Genomic DNA, 21209 nt, shown 5'->3' on the forward strand with positions numbered 1-21209 from the left:
ATAAATGTTGTAGAGTTGATTGTTGCAATAACTAATAATGCAATCAATGTTCATATTGATTTTTTTTTTTTTAATACAGCAACGTAGGCGTTTTCACTATTTCAAGCTAAACATTACATATTTATTTATTATTATTTTTGATCAACAAAAGTCGATTATTACTATTTATTAGAAGGAGAATTGAACTCATGACTTCTCCTGAGAATTAAATCGTTAATTAGAGAAAATATCCTATAGGTCTGCCCTATATCCTAAATGGTATGCCATTGCAATCCTATTGGTTATGTACTACATTATTTCTTAATTTTCTCTCATGTTTCACATAAATCAATCATTATGGGTACACAATCACGTAATAAGACAAACTTACCAAATATCTTCTCACTTAAATAGAGTTATGGTGACCAACAGTGGCGGAGTCAAGAGATTAAATCAGAGGGACACTTATTAATTACAATAACAAAATTTTTTATAAAAATATTTCACAAAAAATTTTACGATTAATTTCAAGAAAAATATATCTATATATTACTTGTAACAAATATATCAGAGACAATATAAAAAGTCATGGATGTAAGTTTTAAAATAAATTATATGATGAAAGTTCCATTGAATGATATATATACATGTATATCATTATATTTACCGTGGTGCTACCTATATCAATTGGTATATTATTAATTAGTGTACTAACATATGTTATGAAATAATTACATCAAAATTATGACCTTACCCATTATATAAATTATAAATACCCAAAACCTCTAACATTATGTCACAGAATCTGTTAGTATACAAATTGGTATATCAATTATTATATATAACATTGTTCTTATATTTGTTGTAGATATATATATATATATATATTCTTTTTGTAGAGATTTACAGGACAATCATAGAGATTTTTTTTTCCATTCACCGTAGCATTTATTGATTTAATTTTTACTTTTATTTTTTTCACAAGCTAGAAGATGAAAAGAGGATTTGAGCACAAAGTTCACCCTCTTTACCTGCCATTTGAACTGGGGTTGCGTGAAAACTAAGTGGTAATCTTCCATGGACGACAATGGCGATCTGTGAATTATTTTATAGGTAATTTTGTATTTTCAGTGTAAAAAAATTGTGTCGAAAGTCATAATTTTTTATTGAACAATTTTTGTATTTTTAAAATAAAAAATTTGTGATTTGGGTATTATTAATAGGTGTCCCTAGAACACAAAAAATATATATATTAAAAAAATTAAAAACCAAAAGACATTTTTTACTAAATTCAATAAATTTTTAAATTTAAATTTAATACACCTTTTTAGTTTAATCTCAATATTAAAAAAAAATAAAAAGTATACTAATACATTTCAAAATTCAAATTTAAGGGTTACTAAATATGAAAAGCAATCTATTAATTTAAACTTAAATTAGGCATAATATAAATTCAAAATTATAGTTGTCACGCCCTCAAAATAAACCCATAATATATATATCATTGACATGCAATATTAAAAGAAAGCAATTTATTATCTCATTCATCAGAGTACTACTAAATGAAAACATTACATGTAACATCAAATTAAATGCCCTACAGGCTTACACCTTTCCAAGCCAACACTTGGACACAAAAGTATGAGTTCTAACTCAAATACAAATAAAGCCCTAGGCTTGAGTGTTTACATGTACAAACAAATAAAAACAAATAACTGAAAATAGTCTTCAAAATCCAAGTCCTTCCAAACTAAGTTCTTGGAGGTAGCTTATCACCTGAACCTGAAAATGATGTTCCCATATAGGGTGAGCCACAGCCCAGTAGAAATATACTAAACCAAATATAAGCAATGAATAAAGCGATAGCATTCAATAGATGATTAACCTAGATAATCAATTATATCATTAAACTGTCTCATGACACTAATGTCTAAGACACGTTTTACTTTCCAACATTATCAATAGGGCTCAGAACCTAGCCAAACTTACAACAGTGAACTATATATATATATATCATATTCACATTCTTCCAATGTCTACAAACAAATGAGACTCAGGCTCAAATCAAAACACTTCATACTTCCAGTTTGATACACATTTTAGTGCTGTATCAATAAAAACACTTCAATATAAATAAGCACACATAAAAGTGATGCTAATGGAGTCCATCCCCTATCTCCTCCCAAACAAAATCCGGTTTAGAGGTCCATCCCCTATCTTCCCCTAAACCGTGGAGTACATCCCCTATCTCCTCCCACACAAAACAATGTATGTAAACACAAAACATATACAACACACAATCAATACACATAATGTCTGTATTAATTGAACAGTCAAAATTGATGACTTAATCAATGATTAGTTTCAGTTATCCCTAATCCACATGCAGTGTCTACAGCAATCACGACTATCCTCCACCGATAGCCCAAAACAGTTATTTCTAGACTTGGAAATAAATAACTCAACAATTAAATGGACGAGTGATTTAAATTAACCAACTACCCCATTTAATCAATAGATTGCTTAAACTCATGAATTTAACTAGTTTCCCCAATGTTCCTTAAATTAAATATACAATTCAATTTATTTAAACAACTAGGGTTTTTTCCAAAATTACCAAAATACCCCCAACCTATTAAAATGCCAGAACTTAGAACAAAACGTATACGTTGGAGTAGGAAATCCCTACCTCAAAGAAAATAACCCGAATGGAGAAGACAGAGATGAAGACCCAAATTCCAATGTGCTCCAAATCACCAAACGTTCAGATTAAATAGAAGCCCTCGACTCACTCTATCTTTTTAATAAAGGATCTAAGGTAGAAACTCACTCTAAGTAGATCAATCCTAAGAGAGATGGTGTGTAGAGGGAGAGAGAACTCGTACCTAGGGTTTTGGAATCTGAAAGTGGATCAAAAACTGATCTGAAACACGCTGCTGCCTATTTAAACGTGACAGACTCGCTCGAGCGAAGACTTGGTCGCTTGAGCGACCAGACACACGAAAACCTCGCTCGAGCAAAGAAAAGCTCGCTCGAGCCAAAAATGCAATGCTTCAGGTCTGCAACCCAGCAGCACGCTCGAGCGACAGAAATCTCGCTCGAGCGAGGAACTCGAAAACATACACATCGCTCGCTCGAGCGAAGAAAATCTCGCTCGAGCGAATAAGCACTGCCCTCAGGTCTATACTAGACACAAACGCTCGCTCGAGCGAAGCAAAGCTGGATCGAGCCAGAAGACACAAAATACAACCCTCGCTCGAGCGACCAAGCCCTGGCTCGAGCGACCAACCCAAAAACTGGACAGCAACACTTGGTTTACGAACCCAACCAACCTGAAACAAACCTGCCCAACACATCCTATAACTCCAAATGAGAAAATAAAGGACGACGACAACAATTATACAATGACAGAATAAACGGAACCTAAGTCCGGATACAATAATCAAATGGGAAAAAACCGGGGTCGCTATAACCTCCCCCCCTTAAAAGAATTTCGTCCCCGAAATTAAGCATAAGTTTTTTTTTTTTTTTTTAAATATGGCAATTCAATAATACACAACTTGACCCAATACTGGTCATTTCATCTCTTTATCAAGAGGCATCTCACAATATATATATAAAACAACATATATTTCAACCTGCATCACTATTATGCATTATTCCTTTCAATGTTAGCAATTCCCATATCAAATTCAATTGTATGATATATACAACACATTCAAAAATGTAATCAACATATGCAATGTTACACTAAGCTTCTATAATGAAGCAAGTTTCAAGATACACCCATTTACCAAAACATACTCAATGTTTTACAACTTAAGACATATGTAAAGCTCTTAAGTTCAACAATATTACAAAATCTAAATACAAGATTACAAATCGATAAACATGTCCGGGTATTTTTCGCGGACTTCCAACTCACGTTCCCAAGTGGCTTCCTCCACTCCGTGATGTTTCCACAGAACTTTTACCAAAGGGATGGTCTTGCCTCGCAAAACTTGATCCCGCCTATCCAAGACCCGAACCGGTCTCTCCTCATACGAGACATCCTCGTCAACCACTAAATCAGTCCAATCCAACACATGTGATGGATCCGGCTCATACTTCCGAAGCATACTCACATGAAACACGTCATGTACTCTAGACAACTACGGTGGCAAAGCTTAAACGATAGGCAGCCTCACCAATCCTCTCAAGGATCTCAAAAGGACCAATGAACCGAGGGGACAACTTCCCGCTCTTCCCAAACCTCATCAATCCCCGTCTAGGTGATATTTTCAGAAAGACATGATCACCCATGTCAAACACCAAAGGTCTCCTCCTACGGTCGGCATAAGATTTCTGACGACTTTGTGCTGTAACAAGCCTCTTACGGATAAGCTCAACTTTCTCCGTCGTTTCCCTCACCAACTCCGGACCCAATAGAGGTGCATCACCCACCTCGGCCCAACAAACAGGAGATCTACACGGTCGGCCATACAAGGCCTCAAACGGTGCCATACCGATACTAGACTGAAAACTGTTGTTGTAGGCAAACTCCACCAACGGCTAGTGCCTCTCCCACGACCCACTAAAGTCTAGAACACAACCCCGAAGCATATCCTCAAGGATCTGAATAGTACGCTCGGACTGCCCGTCAGTCTGAGGATGATAAGCCGTGCTAAAGGTCAACTTAGTGCTTAAGGCACTCTGCAAACTCTGCCACAACCTGGCAGTAAAACGAGGATCTCTATCTGAGACGATCGTCACTGGGACCCCGTGCAACCTCACTATGTCCCGAATATATAAGTCAGCCAGATGATCGACTGAATCTCTAACACGCATAGGAATAAAGTGCGCCGACTTAGTCAACTGGTCTACAACCACCCAAACAGCATCACTACCTCGCTGAGTCCTCGGAAGACCTACAACGAAGTCCATAGTGATATGCTCCCACTTCCACTCAGCAATAGGCAAGGGTTGTAACAAACCCGCTGGTCTCTGATGCTCGGCCTTCACTTGCTGACAAGTAAGGCACTTAGACACGAAAGCTGCCACATCTCTCTTCATACCCCGCCACCAAAACTGTCGACCCAAATCCCGATACATCTTAGTGCCTCCCGGATGCACCGCAAGGCGTGAATGATGAAACTCTCGGAGTACCTCCTCTCGACAAGACTCCGGCACAAACAGACGGTCTCGGTATCTCACACTCAGGTCGGGATACACCGTCAAACCCTTCTCAACCTTCCCACCGAAAATCTTCTCACGGAGGGATTCTACCTCAAGGTCACCCCTCTGAGCCTCTAACACTCGAGTCATAAGTGTAGGCTGTACAGCAACAGAAAACAAGACCGCAGCCTCAACGGATTCGCCCAGAAGTAAATCAAACTCCTCAAGTGCACCCAACATCTACCATTCCCGGATGGTTATACTAGCTATGTCATCAATAGATTTCCTGCTAAGGGCATCGGCCACCACATTGGCCTTCCCCGGATGATAATGCAACTCGAAGTCATAATCCTCAATAAACTCCATCCACCTCCTCTGCCTCAAGTTCAAGTCATTCTGTGTAAACAAATACTTCAGACTCTTATGATCCGAGAATACCTTGAACCTCTCACCATAAAGATAATGCCTTCAAATCTTCAAGGCAAATATCACAGCTGCTAACTCTAAATCATGCGTAGGGTAATTCTTCTCGTGGATTTTCAACTGACGTGAGCCATAGGCAACTACTTTCCCTTCTTGCATCAACACACAACCCAGACCCTCTCGTGAGGCGTCACAATAGACTACATAACCCAACCCTCTCTCCGGAATAATCAAGACTGGAGCGGTGGTCAGTCTAACTTTCAACTCCTGGAACGACTTTTCACAAGTCTCACTCCATACAAACTTGACTCCCTTCCGAGTCAATCTAGTCAAAGGTGAAGCTAACCTGGAGAAATCCTTCACAAACCGGCGATAATACCCGGCCAACCCCAGAAAACTGCGGATCTCAAACACATTCTTAGGCTGTGCCCAATCTTGCACTGCCTCAGTCTTGGATGTATCAACAGACACTCCTTCCCCAGAAACTACATGGCCTAAGAACTTGACCTCTTCTAGCCAAAACTCACACTTCCCAAACTTAGCATAAAGCTTATGGGCTCTAAGTAACTCAAGCACCACTCTCAAGTATTCCTTGTGCTTCTCCTCAGAAGGTGAATAGATAAGGATGTCGTCCACGAAGACGACTACAAAACGATCTAAAAATTCCCGGAATATCCGGTTCATCAAATCCATAAAAACTGCCGGTGCATTGGTGAACCCAAATGGCATCACCAAAAACTCATAGTGGCCATACTGCGTACGGAATGCCGTCTTCGGAATATCCTCCTCCCTGACTCTTAACTGATGATAACCCGATCTCAAGTCTATCTTCGAGAAACAACGGGAACCCTTCAACTGATCGAACAGATCATCTATACGAGGCATAGGGTACTTATTCTTAACCGTAGCCCGATTCAATTTCCGGTAATCTATACAAAGTCTCAAAGCACCACCTTTCTTTTTAACAAAGAGGGCCGGCGCTCCCCATGGCGAAACACTAGGACGTATATAGCCCTTATCTAGCAACTCCTGGAGTTGGATCTTCAACTCAACTAACTCAGCTGGGGCAAAACGATAAGGTGCCATAGAAATCGGCGCCGTGCCAGGCACTAAGTCAATAGAGAACTCAATCTCTCTGTGAGGTGGCAAACCAACAAGGTCCTCGGGAAAGACGTCCGAGTACTCACAAACCACTCTTGGCAACACAGTCGGGGTCTCATTACACTCACCACTCTCAAAGCTAGCAAGTAGACCACTAAACTCACTCCGCCCTCGTAGATTATACCCCGGTGGCAAAACACTACCAACCCGGTCCCCCAGAAAATGAAAACACTCCCCGCTCACGGTACAACAAGTGACCCTCTGGCGGTAGCAATCAATAACTGCCCGGTATGACGATAACCAGTCCATACCCAAAATAACATCGAAGCCCTTCATGGGCATAACTACAAAAGGAAACGGAAGTCTATGATAGTCGACCTCTATATCACAACCCCTAACACCTTGTTTCAAGATCAATTCACCCCCAAGAGGTGACACTACACAAATAGGAGATGCTAACTGTGCTAACTCCAACTCCAAAACAGATGCAAATGCAGCAGACACAAAGGAATGAGATGCACCCGTATCAATCAAAACACTAGCAACCGAGTTACAAAACAAGAAGGTACCTCTCACAACTGATGGTGCCGGCACAAGATCCTGCGCGGTAACAGCGTACACGTGCCCAGACGACCTCTGATCAACCTGTTCACCCCTAGGAGCATAAGATTGCTGCACCGACTGGGACGATGAAGCCCCCTGATTGGCCTTAGAGGCCTAACCCGACTGAGCTGGCTGCTGACCCTGAATTTGCCTCAAACCAGATGCACCAGGCGTGCCACCCAACTGCGGGCAATACCTCTTCATATGCCCTGGCTGACCACACTGATAACACGAGAGTGGCTGGCCTCTACCCTGACTCTGGCTCTGAGATCGAGCCGAAGATGATGTTGCTCTCTGCACTCCTCCCCTCTGAGGACAAACTGGAGACTTGTGGCCCAACTGGCCACACTTGAAACAGGTAATGTCTCCCTGACTGCCTTTCCCCGAACTAGCACTCGGCACAGGAAAAGTCGATCTAGAAAAGCTAACCAGAGACTGCTGAGGATTAAAACCCTTCTGTCTCCTACCATCACTCTGACCATCCTGACTCCTCTTGAAGCCCTTCTGTCTGTCCTCCTCCTCCTGCATCATGATTTCCATGTGGGCTGCAGCATCAACCATACGCCCATAATCCCGAATCATAGTTCCCCCAACTCTCAGCTTGAGGCCACGCCTCAGCTTCTTCTCAAACTCGATACAACGGCGTTCCTCAGACGCCACCAACTCAGGTGCAAACCTGGACAAGCTAGTAAATGCAGCCTCAAACTCGGCCACTGAAGAACACGACTGCTTAAGTTGGCAGAACTGGTCTCTCAGCTTCTCCCTAACTGCTGGAGATAAGAACCTCTCCTGGAAAGCATTCACAAAAGCCTCCCATGTACCTCCTATACGACCCTTAGTGAACTTCCACCACTGACCCGCATCCCCCTTCAGCTGGAAAGATGCCAAGGTCACTTTCAACCCCTCGTCTTCGATGCCAAGCATCTCAAACGTCTTCGTTGTCTGTTCGAGCCATTCATCGGCCTTAAGCGGCTCTTTAGGATCACCCACAAATTCATCCGGATTAGACCGGAAGAACTCCCTCTTCAGAAAGGAAGGTCCTGCATCCGCAACAACAACCCGAGCTTGATTCTCAGCTCTGAGAATGCCTACTGACTCCCTGAATGCCCCCGCTATCTCTCGGGCTAGAGCACCCATAGCCTGCTGGCCTACTGGCTCGGCCACATTGGCCTGGCCAATTCCCTCCTGAACTGCCGGAATCTCCTCTGGCACAGGCACCTCCTGCCTACCCGGCCTACCACGCCTACCGCGTCCTCGTCCTCGTCCTGACATCCTAATAAACGAAAACAAAGACGTTAGCACATTAATAAATGTGCCGAAACTAAACACTCGCGTCCTAAAGCATTGGACAACAATAATTCAATCCACGTAAGCACATAATCACATAAACACCTACGAATTTCATTCCTGGATGATGATAGTCCCGAAGCATTACTATAGTTCCGGTTGGAAGCAACATTGATCAAGTGCCTTTCCAACAAGACTACTAGAAACTCAAGGGTCCAATCAACATCCTAGGAACTACATTCCATACCCACATAGTCACATAAACAAGTTATCATGTAAGCATATAACATTACACTAAGTCTCTATCAAACGAGACGAACCCATTGTGATGCTAATCACTTCCCACGTACCCAAAGTATTCAAACCCGGTACGCTCTGATACCAAGTTGTCACGCCCTCAAAATAAACCCATAATATATATATCATTGACATGCAATATTAAAAGAAAGCAATTTATTGTCTCATTCATCAGAGTACTACTAAATGAAAACATTACATGTAACATCAAATTAAATGCCCTACAGGCTTACATCTTTCCAAGCCAACACTTGGACACAAAAGTATGAGTTCTAACTCAAATACAAATAAAGCCCTAGGCTTGAGTGTTTACATGTACAAACAAATAAAAACAAATAACTGAAAATAGTCTTCAAAATCCAAGTCCTTCCAAGCTAAGTTCTTGGAGGTAGCTTATCACCTGAACCTGAAAATGATGTTCCCATATAGGGTGAGCCACAGCCCAGTAGAAATATACTAAACCAAATATAAGCAATGAATAAAGCGATAGCATTCAATAGATGATTAACCTAGATAATCAATTATATCATTAAACTGTCTCATGACACTAATGTCTAAGACACGTTTTACTTTCCAACATTATCAATAGGGCTCAGAGCCTGGCCAAACTTACAACAGTGAACTATATATATATCATATTCACATTCTTCCAATGTCTACAAACAAATGAGACTCAGGCTCAAATCAAAACACTTCATACTTCCAGTTTATGTGTATATATAGCTATGTGTATATATAAATGACAATTATCATATATATATATATATATCTATCTATACTACATATATAAACAAATGTAGTGGAGTTTGAGAATTCTCCAAACTCTTAATACTAAATTCTTATGAATTCTCTCTCCTATGCGTCACTTTTCAAGTCTCCCCTCCCACTTTTCTTAATTTTTAACCATTTGTCAATTATCTAAATCTCAAAAGCCAAAAGGATTATATATATTTAAATAAAATGATAAATATTTAAATATGAGCAACAAAGAGGTAGAGATAAAAATATAAAATAAATAAAATAAAAAGATAACTATTCAAATTTCAACTACAAAATAATATAAAGAGTCAAATAAAAGATAAAATAAATAAATAAATAAAAAATATTACGAGTCAATTAATTATAAAAATAAAAAAGTTAACTATTTATATATGAACAATTAAAAAATTAAATAAAAAAATATTACGAGTCAAATGATTTTTAAAATAAAAAGGTAATTATGTATATATGAATAAAAAATAAATATAGATGAAAAAATATACAAAAATAAAAATATAACTATTTAATGAAAATTCAAATAAAAGATAACAAAATATTTAAATAAAAAAAAGAATAAGATTGGGATATAAATATCCCAAAAAGATGATAATTTTTTTAACGATCTATATTTATCTTTTGTTAGTTTGTTATAGAATTTCTATATATTTCAACTTAATCTTTTTAAAGTTTATCTTTAAGTGGAACTTAATATTTTATCTTTTAAAATCATCAATTACTTATCCACACAAATTTTAAATATGATAGAATTCCATATATATCTTTTGTTTAAACATAATCTAAAATAAATAAAATAAAAAGATAACTATTCAAATTTCAACTAAAAAATAATATAAAGAGTCAAATAAAAGATAAAAATAAATAAATAAATAAATAATATTACGAGTCAATTAATTATAAAAATAAAAAAGGTAACTATTTATATATGAACAATTAAAAAAAACTTCAATAAAAAAATATTACGAGTCAAATGATTTTTAAAATAAAAAGATAATTATGTATATATGAATAACAAATAAATATAGATGAAAAAATATACAAAAATAAAAATATAACTATTTAATGAAAATTCAAATAAAAGATAAAAAAATATTTAAATAAAAAAAAGAATAAGATTGAAATATAAATATCCCAGAAAGATGATAATTTTTTTAACGATCTATATTTATCTTTTGTTAGTTTGTTATAGAATTTCTATATATTTCAACTTAATCTTTTTAAAGTTTATCTTTAAGTGAAACTTAATATTTTATCTTTTAAAATTATCAATTACTTATCCATACAAATTTTAAACATGATAGAATTCCATATATATCTTTTGTTTAAACATAATTTTTTTAATATAAAAACAAGTTCCAGCAAAAGAAACCATGAACGGAAAATTAGGGGGAAAACAATCAACATTGAGCCATTTCTGATCCCTTTTCGGTACCTAAAAATCTTAAATATTTGCTTTACATTTGAAATGTAACGCCCTCAAAATAAACCCATAATATATATAACATTGACATGCATTAATTGTAACGCCCTCAAAAATAATAACATTAAACCCATCAAATAAGACATGCATTTACATATAACTAACCACATTCTTATATTCATTAAAGTTCCACTACATAAGTATTACATGTTAGCATCCAAACAAAATGCCCTACGGGCTTACAGCCTTCCAAGTTAACACTTGGTTACAACAAAAGAGTACTAACTCATACACCTTAAGCCCTTGGCTTGTATTTACATGTAATACATCAAAAGTAAAACGACAACATTATGTCCACCTCAAGCCTCCCAAGCTATGTCCTTGGAGGTGGCATGCTTCCTGCACCTGAAAATGATATTCCCATATAGGGTGAGCCACAGCCCAGTAGAAATACACTAAACCAACCATGAACAATGACTAAAATATTAGCAATTGATAGATGGCCAACACTGATACAATCACATAAATCACATATTTATGTCATACGACTTATGAGTCCAAGTTACCTTTCATTTTCCCTTTTTCAACGGATAGGCATATAAGCACTAATCCACATTCTTAACAGATATGTATAACAACAATATCCACATTCTCAGATAAGCGAATAAGCTATATCCACATTCTACAACAGATAAGTGTAACCACAATATCCACAGATAAGCATATGAGCTATATCCACATTCTACAACAGATAAGTGTAACCACAATATCCACAGATAAGCATATGAGCTATATCCACACATCACAAAGATAAGCATATAAGCTCTATCTTCACTTCTTTAGACAAGCATATGAGCTGTATCTACGGAGTTCATCCCCTATCTTCTCCCAACACTATCCGGTTTAGAAGTACATCCCCTATCTTCCCCTAAACCGCGGAGTACATCCCCTATCTTCTCCTCTACACATAACGTATACAAACACAATGGTTCTATATACAATCACTCAATACATATAGTTAATGTATTCTATCAACCGTCAAGTTCCATGACACATTTCATTGATTAGTTTCAGTTTGCCTAATCATCATGCATTGTCTACAACAATCACGACTATCCTCCACCGATAGCCCAAAGCAGTTATTTCTAAACAGAAAATAAATGCACAATGGATATTCAATCAACATTTCATTTCCTCATTCTTCTCAATTAATTATCCCAATTAATTAAACAATGTAATTAGGTCAATTCCCATAATTATCATTTCAACCCTTAGGTCCCATTTTCATCAATGATTCAACATTTATTCCATTTCTCTATTCCAAACATGCATCTAGGTTTATTATGAATAAAACCCCAACTTTTGTAAAATTACACAAATGCCCAAACTTTCACAAAATTACCAAACCAACCCCAACATCTCAAAATACCAAAATTTAAAGACAAAATCCATAGAGAGGAGTAGGATATCCCTACCTCAAATTCGGAGTCCCAAAGGAGAAGACGACAAAACCCAACGTGCTCCAAAACCCAAGATTTTCAGATTAAAAAGTAGTCCTCGACGATCAACAACTTTTTTGTAAAGGCCAAAGGTGAGCAAATCACTCCTACTAGATCAAAACCTAGAGAGAAGGTAGAGTTCTAGAGTGAGAGGCTCAACAATGGTGTTTTTGGAAAAGTAGGAGAGAGAAGAGAAAGTAAAAAGTGATTTGAAAAGTCACAATTTCGGGACTTAAACCCAGTCTCCCGCTCGAGCGTAAAACACCCCGCTCGAGCGTCACTCACAGACTCCCGCTCGAGCGTCCAAACTTCCGCTCGAGCGCCGGATGCACTCTCCCAGCATTTATACAGAACCAGGCCTCCGCTCGAGCTTCCAACTCTACGCTCGAGCGGCATTCAGACAACCTCGCTCGAGCGGCCAATACCACGCTCGAGCGTACAACGCTACACAGGAAAATACTGAATGGGTGTAATCTCCGCTCGAGCGCCAAAACCCCCGCTCGAGCGTACAGGCCAAAATTTGGGCAACTAGTTTTGGTTTCTAAACTCAACCAACCTGTAACAAACTCGCCCAACACATCTTATAACTCAAAATACAACGTAAAAAGGATGTAAACAAAATAATAAACAACTACTAACATCCACGGACACATGTCCGGATCACGGTATAACAAGGGTAAACCCGGGATCGCTATATTAATAAAAGAAAACCAACCATTATACCATTCATCAGAGTATTCTTATTGAAAAGCGTTACACGTAACATCAAAGTAAATGCCCTACGGGCTTACATCTTTCCAAGCCAACACTTGGACACAAAATATGAGTACTAACTCAATTACAAGTTAAGCCCTTGGCTTGAGTGTTTACATGTAATAACAAATAAAATAAATGACAACTAAACTAAATAGAGTCTTCAACTCCAAATCCTTCCAAGCTAAGCCCTTGGAGGTAGCTTATCACCTGAACCTGAAATTGATGTTCCCGTATAGGGTGAGCCACAGCCCAGTAGAAATATACTAAACCAAACATAAGCATTGAATAAAGCAATAGCATTCAATAGATGGTTAACCAAGATAATCAATTATATCATTATACAGCCTCGTGATACTAATGTCTATGACACGTTTCGCTTTCCATTATTATCACTATGGCTCATAACCTGGCCAAACTTACTGCAGTGAACTGTAAATCATATTCACATTACTTTCAATATCAACAAAACAAATGAGACTCAGGCTCATATCAAAACACTTCATACTTCCCGTTTGATACACATTTTAGTGTTGTATCAATAACATGTAAAAACACTTCAATATCAATAAGCACACATAATAGTGGTGCTAATGGAGTCCATCCCCTATCTCCTCCCAAACAAAAATCTGGTTTAGAGGTCCATCCCCTATCTTCCCCTAAACCGTGGAGTACATCCCCTATCTCCTCCCAAACAATATGCATATGCAATGCTCAATCAATACATGTATTTTCTGTATATATTCAATAGTCTAAATTTATGACTTAAACAAATTGATTAGTTTCAATTTTCCCTAATTCACATGCAATGTCTACAACAAACACGACTATCCTCCACCGATAGCCCAAAACAGTTATTTCTAGACTGTAAATAAATATATCAACAATTCAATAGGCGAGTGATTTAAATTGTTCAACTACACCATTTAATCAATGATTTTCCCAATTTCCTTAAATTAATTATACAAATTAATTTATTAATGCAACTAGGGTTTTTCCCAAAATTTCCAAGTATCCCTAACATATCAAAATACCAAAACTTAGAACAAAACTTATAAGATGGAGTAGGAAATCCCTACCTTGAAGCGAAGAACTCAAATGGAGAAGATGACGAAAACCAAAGTGCTCCAAACCCAAGACTGTTCAGATTAAACGGAAGCCCTCGACCCACTCTATCTTTTAAACAAAGGACTTAGGGTAGAAATACACTCCAAGTAGATCAAACCTAAGAGAGAAGGTGTGTAGGGAGAGGGAGAAGACGGTTCTAGGGTTTTAAAATAAAAAAGGAGATGAAAAATGACCCAGAAAGTCGGATCTCGGATTTTTATACCAGTCGCCCCGCTCGAGCGTGGAAACCCCCGCTCGAGCGCCACTCACAGACTCCCGCTCGAGCGGCCAAAATCCCGCTCGAGCGGCGAATGCACACTCCCAGAAGTTTTTGCAGACAGGTCCCCGCTCGAGCGCCCAACTCCCCGCTCGAGCGTAACTCACGACTTCCCGCTCGAGCGTCCAATCCCCCGCTCGAGCGGACAGGCCAAAATCTGGGCAACTAGACTTGATTCCTAAGCTCAACTAACCTGCTCCAAATCTTCCCAACACAACCCAAGACTCAAAATAAGGATTAAAGGGTGCAAACAACATACTCTCAACAACCAGCTCCACGGAACCTAAGTCTGTATATAACAAGTAAAGAAAAGGGAAACCGGGATCGCTATATGAAATGTGTACTTGTATGAGTTTTTGCATTTTTAAGAAAGTGAGTTCATATAAATGAACATTATTATTTTTTTAATTTTTTTTTGTTACAATCTGTATTTTTCCTTATTTCTTTCTTTTTGTTAATAATTTGTCATTTAATTGAGATTTTATTCTTTTTTTATATTTATTATAGCGATCCCGGGTTTTTACCCTCGTTGTACAGTGATCCGGACATGTGTCCGTGGATGTTGGTAGTTGTTTATTATCTTGTTTGCATCCTTTTTACTTTGTATATTGAGTTTGGGATGTGTTGGGCAGGTTTGTTACAGGTTGGTTGTGTTTGGGAGCCTAGTGTTGCTGCCCAGATTTTTGAACCTTCGCTCGAGCCAGGAGTTTGTCGCTCGAGCGAGAGTGGAGTTCGTGTCTGGTGGGTCGAGCCAGGGTGGCTTCGCTCGAGTGAGTGTTGCGTCTGGTTCTGGACCTGAGAGTTGCCTTTCTTGGCTCGAGCGAGCTTTTCTTGCTCGAGCGGTCTGGGTTTTTCTTCGCTCGATCGAGAGTTCCTTGGCTCGAGCGAGAGTTTCTGTGTCTGGTCGCTCGAGCGACCAAGTCTTCGCTCGAGCGAGCGTGTTTTATATCAGCGGACAGTAGCGATTTTGAACTTCAGTTTTTCATTTCTCTTTTTGATTAAAACCTAGATCCGAGACCCTCTCTCTCTACACTTATATTCTCTCTAAGAATTGATCTCCCTAGAGTGTGAATCTAGCCTAGAGCCTTTGTTAAAAAGATAGAGGGCACTGAGAGCTTTGATTTAATCTGAAAAAGTTTGGATTTGGAGCACGTTGATCTTCGAGTCTTCATCTCCTTTTGGGCTTAAACTTTGAGGTAGGGATATCCTACTCCTCTCTATGGATTTTGTCTTTAAATTTTGGTATTTTGAGATGTTGGGGTTGGTTTGGTAATTTGGTAAAAGTTTGGGGCTTTTGTGCAATTTTACAAAAGTTGGGGTTTTATTCATAATAAACCTAAATTCATGTTTGGCATAGAGAAATGGAATAAATGTTGAATCATTGATGAAAATGGGGCCTAAGGGTTGAAATGTTAATTATGGGAATTGACCTAATTACATTGTTTAATTAATTGGGATAATTAATTGAGAAGAATGAGGAAATGAAATGTTGATTGAATATCCATTGTGCATTTATTTTCTGTTTAGAAATAACTGCTTTGGGCTATCGGTGGAGGATAGTCGTGATTGTTGTAGACAGTGCATGATGATTAGGCAAACTGAAACTAATCAATGAAATGTGTCATGGAACTTGACGGTTGATAGAATACATTAACAATATGTATTGAGTGATAGTATATAGAACCATTGTGTTTGTATACGTTTTGTGTAGAGGAGGAGAAAGGGGATGTACTCCGCGGTTTAGGGGAAGATAGGGGATGTACCTCTAAACCGGATAGTGTTGGGAGAAGATAGGGGATGAACTCCGTAGATACAGCTCATATGCTTGTCTAGTAAAGTGAAGATAGAGCTCATATGCTTATCTTTGTGAAGTGTGGATATAGCTTATATGCTTATCTGTGGATATTGTTGATATACATATCTGTTGTAGAATGTGGATATAGCTCATATGCTTATCTGTGGATATTGTGGTTACACTTATCAGTTGTAGAATGTGGATATAGCTTATTCGCTTATCTGAGAATGTGGATATTGTTGTTATACATATCTGTTAACAATGTGGTTAGTGCTTATATGCCTATCCGTTGAAAAAGGAAAATGAAAAGAAACTTGGACTCATAAGTCGTATGACATAAATATGTGATTTATGTGATTGTATCAGTGTTGACCATCTATCAATTGCTAATATTTTAGTCATTGTTCATGGTTGGTTTAGTGTATTTCTACTGGGCTGTGGCTCACCCTATATGGGAATATCATTTTCAGGTGCAGGAAGCATGCCACCTCCAAGGACATAGCTTGGGAGGCTTGAGGCGGACATAATGTCGTCGTTTTACTTTTTGATGTATTACATGTAAATACAAGCCAAGGGCTTAATGTGTATGAGTTAGTACTCTTTTGTTGTAACCAAGTGTTAACTTGGAAAGCTGTAAGCCCGTAGGGCATTTTGCTTTGATATTAACATGTAATACTTATGTAATGGAACTCTAATGAATAAAAGAATGTGGAACTTTTGAGTATCAATGCATGTCTTATTTGTTGGGTTTAATGTTATAATTTCGAGGGCGTTATATTTATAAAAGCACTGCTATTATCAATTTGTAACTCTCTCACTTATTGATTATTTGTGTTTAATTTTTTTTTTTTTTTTGGTGTAGATGTTAGATTGAAAATGAAGAATCAAAATTTATTGGATATGGGTTATACTTTAAATGTATTCATCAGCTGATTTTTTATTATTGATTATCCTATTGAAATAATTCATGATTAAATTTATTTTTAGTAACTCATTTGCTTTGAGAACTAAACCACAAATTTCTTCTCTGTTTAAATTTTTTATTTATTTATTTAGATTCAGAGTTTGAGCAAATGGAAGATATCTCATATTTAAAATGTTAATTTTTTTTTTGAATAATTTAAATATTTATATTCTTTATGTTTGTCAATTCAAGTATAATGCATTTTCAAACATTTTTTTTAAAATTTTTTTATAATCATTCCAAACCTATTTGTGTTTAAAGAATCAATATAACGAAAAAACAAATAGCATGAAAAAAATTTTAACCACCCACTAACTAAATATAATGGGAATTAAAATTAATTTTATTTTAATTTATTATATTATATGAGATGATTACTGTAATATCTACTATTGATTAAGCAAAATTAGTGTTACTTTTATTTAATATATTAGTCATTTTGATTAATTATAATATGCCTTTGTTACTCTACTTTTGGTTTTCTGAAGTAATTCTTAGATAAATTAGCTATTATATATGTGATGATTTATTAATATATGATACTTTTTTAAAATTTTCAATAATGTGAAATATTAAATATTTTTAATGATGTGAAATCAGATTTATATACACAAACCAAATAAAAATATTAAGAAATATAAACAAATAGCAAATTTTTTTTTATAGTAATTATTAACTTTCTAAAATCCTGTGCATCGCACGAGTGACCACTAATATATATATATATATATATAAGGTTAATAACGGGATTATTCAGTGGCGACCAATCTTTGCCTACTCTGAAAAAGGACTCAACTCCTAGAGGGTGCTGTTCGTTATTGGTGGGTTCTGATCTAGGCCCAGGGTGATAATTCAAACGTTTAATGTATAGAATAGGTTGAGTATATAAAAAGTTACATTAATCAGATATCGATAATCACTTGATTAGACTACATGGTGTACTCAACGTGTTTTACAAATTAAACGGATATCAATAATTACTTAATCAAATCACATGAAGTTTTCAAAATAAATTGCTTAAAATATTTTTAAAAATTCAGTGAAAACAAAAAAAAAATATACGAAAAACGAACAAGTAAAAAGTAAAATTTTTCGAAAAATGAATTCTAAAAATAAAAACCAAACAGAGTAAATGTTTCCCGTAATCATCTAGTGGACTTTATATGATATACAAAAGAAATAAACACGAGAGCCCAGAGTTCCTTTTTGTGCTAAACATTGATGCAGGTGAGGTTTCATAATTAGGTGTTTTTTTAAGTATGAATTTAATGGATAAATAAATGTTGTAGAGTTGATTCTTGCAATAACTAATAATGCAATCAATGTTCATATTGATTTATTATTATTTTTTTTTAATGCAGCAACGTAGGCGTTTTCACTATTTCAGGCTAAACATTACATATTTATTTATTATTATTTTTGATCAACAAAAGTCGATTATTACTATTTATTAGAAGAAGAATTGAACTCATGACTTCTCCTGAGAATTAAATCCTTAATTAGAGAAAATATCCTATAGGTCTGCCCTATATCCTAAATGGTATGCCATTGCAATCCTATTGGTTATGTACTACATTATTTCTTAATTTTCTCCCATGTTTCACATAAATCAATCATTATGGGTACACAATCACGTAATAAGACAAACTTACCAAATATCTTCTCACTTAAATGGAGTTATGGTGACCAACAGTGGCGGAGTCAAGAAATTAAATCAGAGGGATACTTATTAATTACAATAATAAAATTTTTTATAAAAATATTTCACAAAAAATTTTACGATTGATTTCAAGAAAAATATATCTATATATTACTTGTAACAAATATATCAGAGACAATATAAAAAGTCATGGATGTAAGTTTTAAAATAAATTATATGATGAAAGTTCCATTGAATGATATATATACATGTATATCATTATATTTACCGTGGTGCTACCTATATCAATTGGTATATTATTAATTAGTGTACTAACATATGTTATGAAATAATTATTTCAAAATTATGACCTTACCCATTATATAAATTATAAATACCCAAAACCTCTAACATTTTGTCACATAATCTGTTAGTATACAAATTGGTATATCAATTTATATATATAACATTGTTCTTATATTTGTTGTAGAGATATATATATCCTTTTTGTAGAGATTTACATGACAATCATAGAGATTTTTTTTTTCCATTTACCGTAGCATTTATTGATTTAATTTTTACTTTAATTTTTTTCACAAGCTAGAAGATGAAAAGATGATTTGAGCACAAAGTTCACCCTCTTTACCTGCCATTTGAACTGGGGTTGCGTGAAAACTAAGTGGTAATCTTCCATGGACGACAATGGCGATCTGTGAATTATTTTATAGGTAATTTTGTATTTTCAGTGTAAAAAAATTGTGTCGAAAGTCATAATTTTTTATTGAACAATTTTTGTATTTTTAAAATCAAAAATTTGGGATTTGGGTATTATTAATAGGTGTCCCTAGAACACAAAAAATATATATATTAAAAAAATTAAAAACCAAAAGACATTTTTTACTAAATTCAATAAATTTTTAAATATAATTTTAATACACCTTTTTAGTTTAATCTCAATATTAAAAAAAAATAAAAAGTATACTAATACATTTCAAAATTCAAATTTAAGGGTTACTAAATATGAAAAGCAATCTATTAATTTAAACTTAAATTAGGCATAATATAAATTCAAAATTATAATGATATATCCCATGATTTATATAGCGATCCCGGGTTTACCCTTGTTGTACAGTGATCCGGACATGTGTCCGTGGATGTTGGTAGTTGTTTATTATCTTGTTTGCATCCTTTTTACTTCGTATTTGAGTTATACGATGTGTTGGGCAGGTTTGTTACAGGTTGGTTGAGTTTAGAAACCAAAACTAGTTGCCCAGATTTTGACCTGTCCGCTCGAGCGGGGGTGTTGGCGCTCGAGCGGGAATTGCACCTATCCAGTATTTTCTATGCAGTGTTGGACGCTCGAGCGTGGTATTGGCCGCTCGAGCGGGGTTGTGTGAGTGCCGCTCGAGCGGGGAGTTGGGAGCTCGAGCGGAGACCTGGTTCTGTAAAAGTTCTGGGAGTGTGTATCCGCCGCTCGAGCGGGATTGTTGGCGCTCAAGCGGGAGTCTGTGAGTGACGCTCGAGCGGGGTGTTTGATATAGCGATCCCGGGTTTACCCTTGTTATACAGTGAACCGGACATGTGTCCATGGATGTTGGTAGTTGTTTATTATCTTATTTACATCCTTTTTACTTAGTATTTGAGTTATAGGATGTGTTGGGCAGGTTTGTTACAGGTTGGTTGAGTTTAGAAACCAAAACTAGTTGCCCAGATTTTGACCTGTCCGCTCGAGCGGGGGTGTTGGTGCTCGAGCGGGGATTGCACCCACCCAGTATTTTCCGTGCAGTGTTGGACGCTCGAGCGTGGTATTGGCCGCTCGAGCGGGGTTACGTGAGTGCCGCTCGAGCGGGGAGTTGGCAGCTCGAGCGGAGACCTTGTTCTGCAGAAGTTCTGGGAGTGTGCATTCGCCGCTCGAGCGGGATTGTTGGCGCTCGAGCGGGAGTCTGTGAGTTACGCTCGAGCGGAGTGTTTTACGCTCGAGCGGGCCGACTGGGTTTAAGTTCCCTGTTTTGACTTTTCAAATCACTTTTTCACTTTCTCTTCTCTCTCCTACTTTTCCAAAAACACCATTGTTGAGCCTCTCACTCTAGAACTCTACCTTCTCTCTAGGTTTTGATCTAGTAGGAGTGATTTG

The sequence above is a fragment of the Camellia sinensis genome, chromosome 13, assembly GCF_055761805.1.
Source record: "Camellia sinensis isolate YWXY chromosome 13, ASM5576180v1, whole genome shotgun sequence".
NCBI classification, from domain to species: domain Eukaryota; kingdom Viridiplantae; phylum Streptophyta; class Magnoliopsida; order Ericales; family Theaceae; genus Camellia; species Camellia sinensis.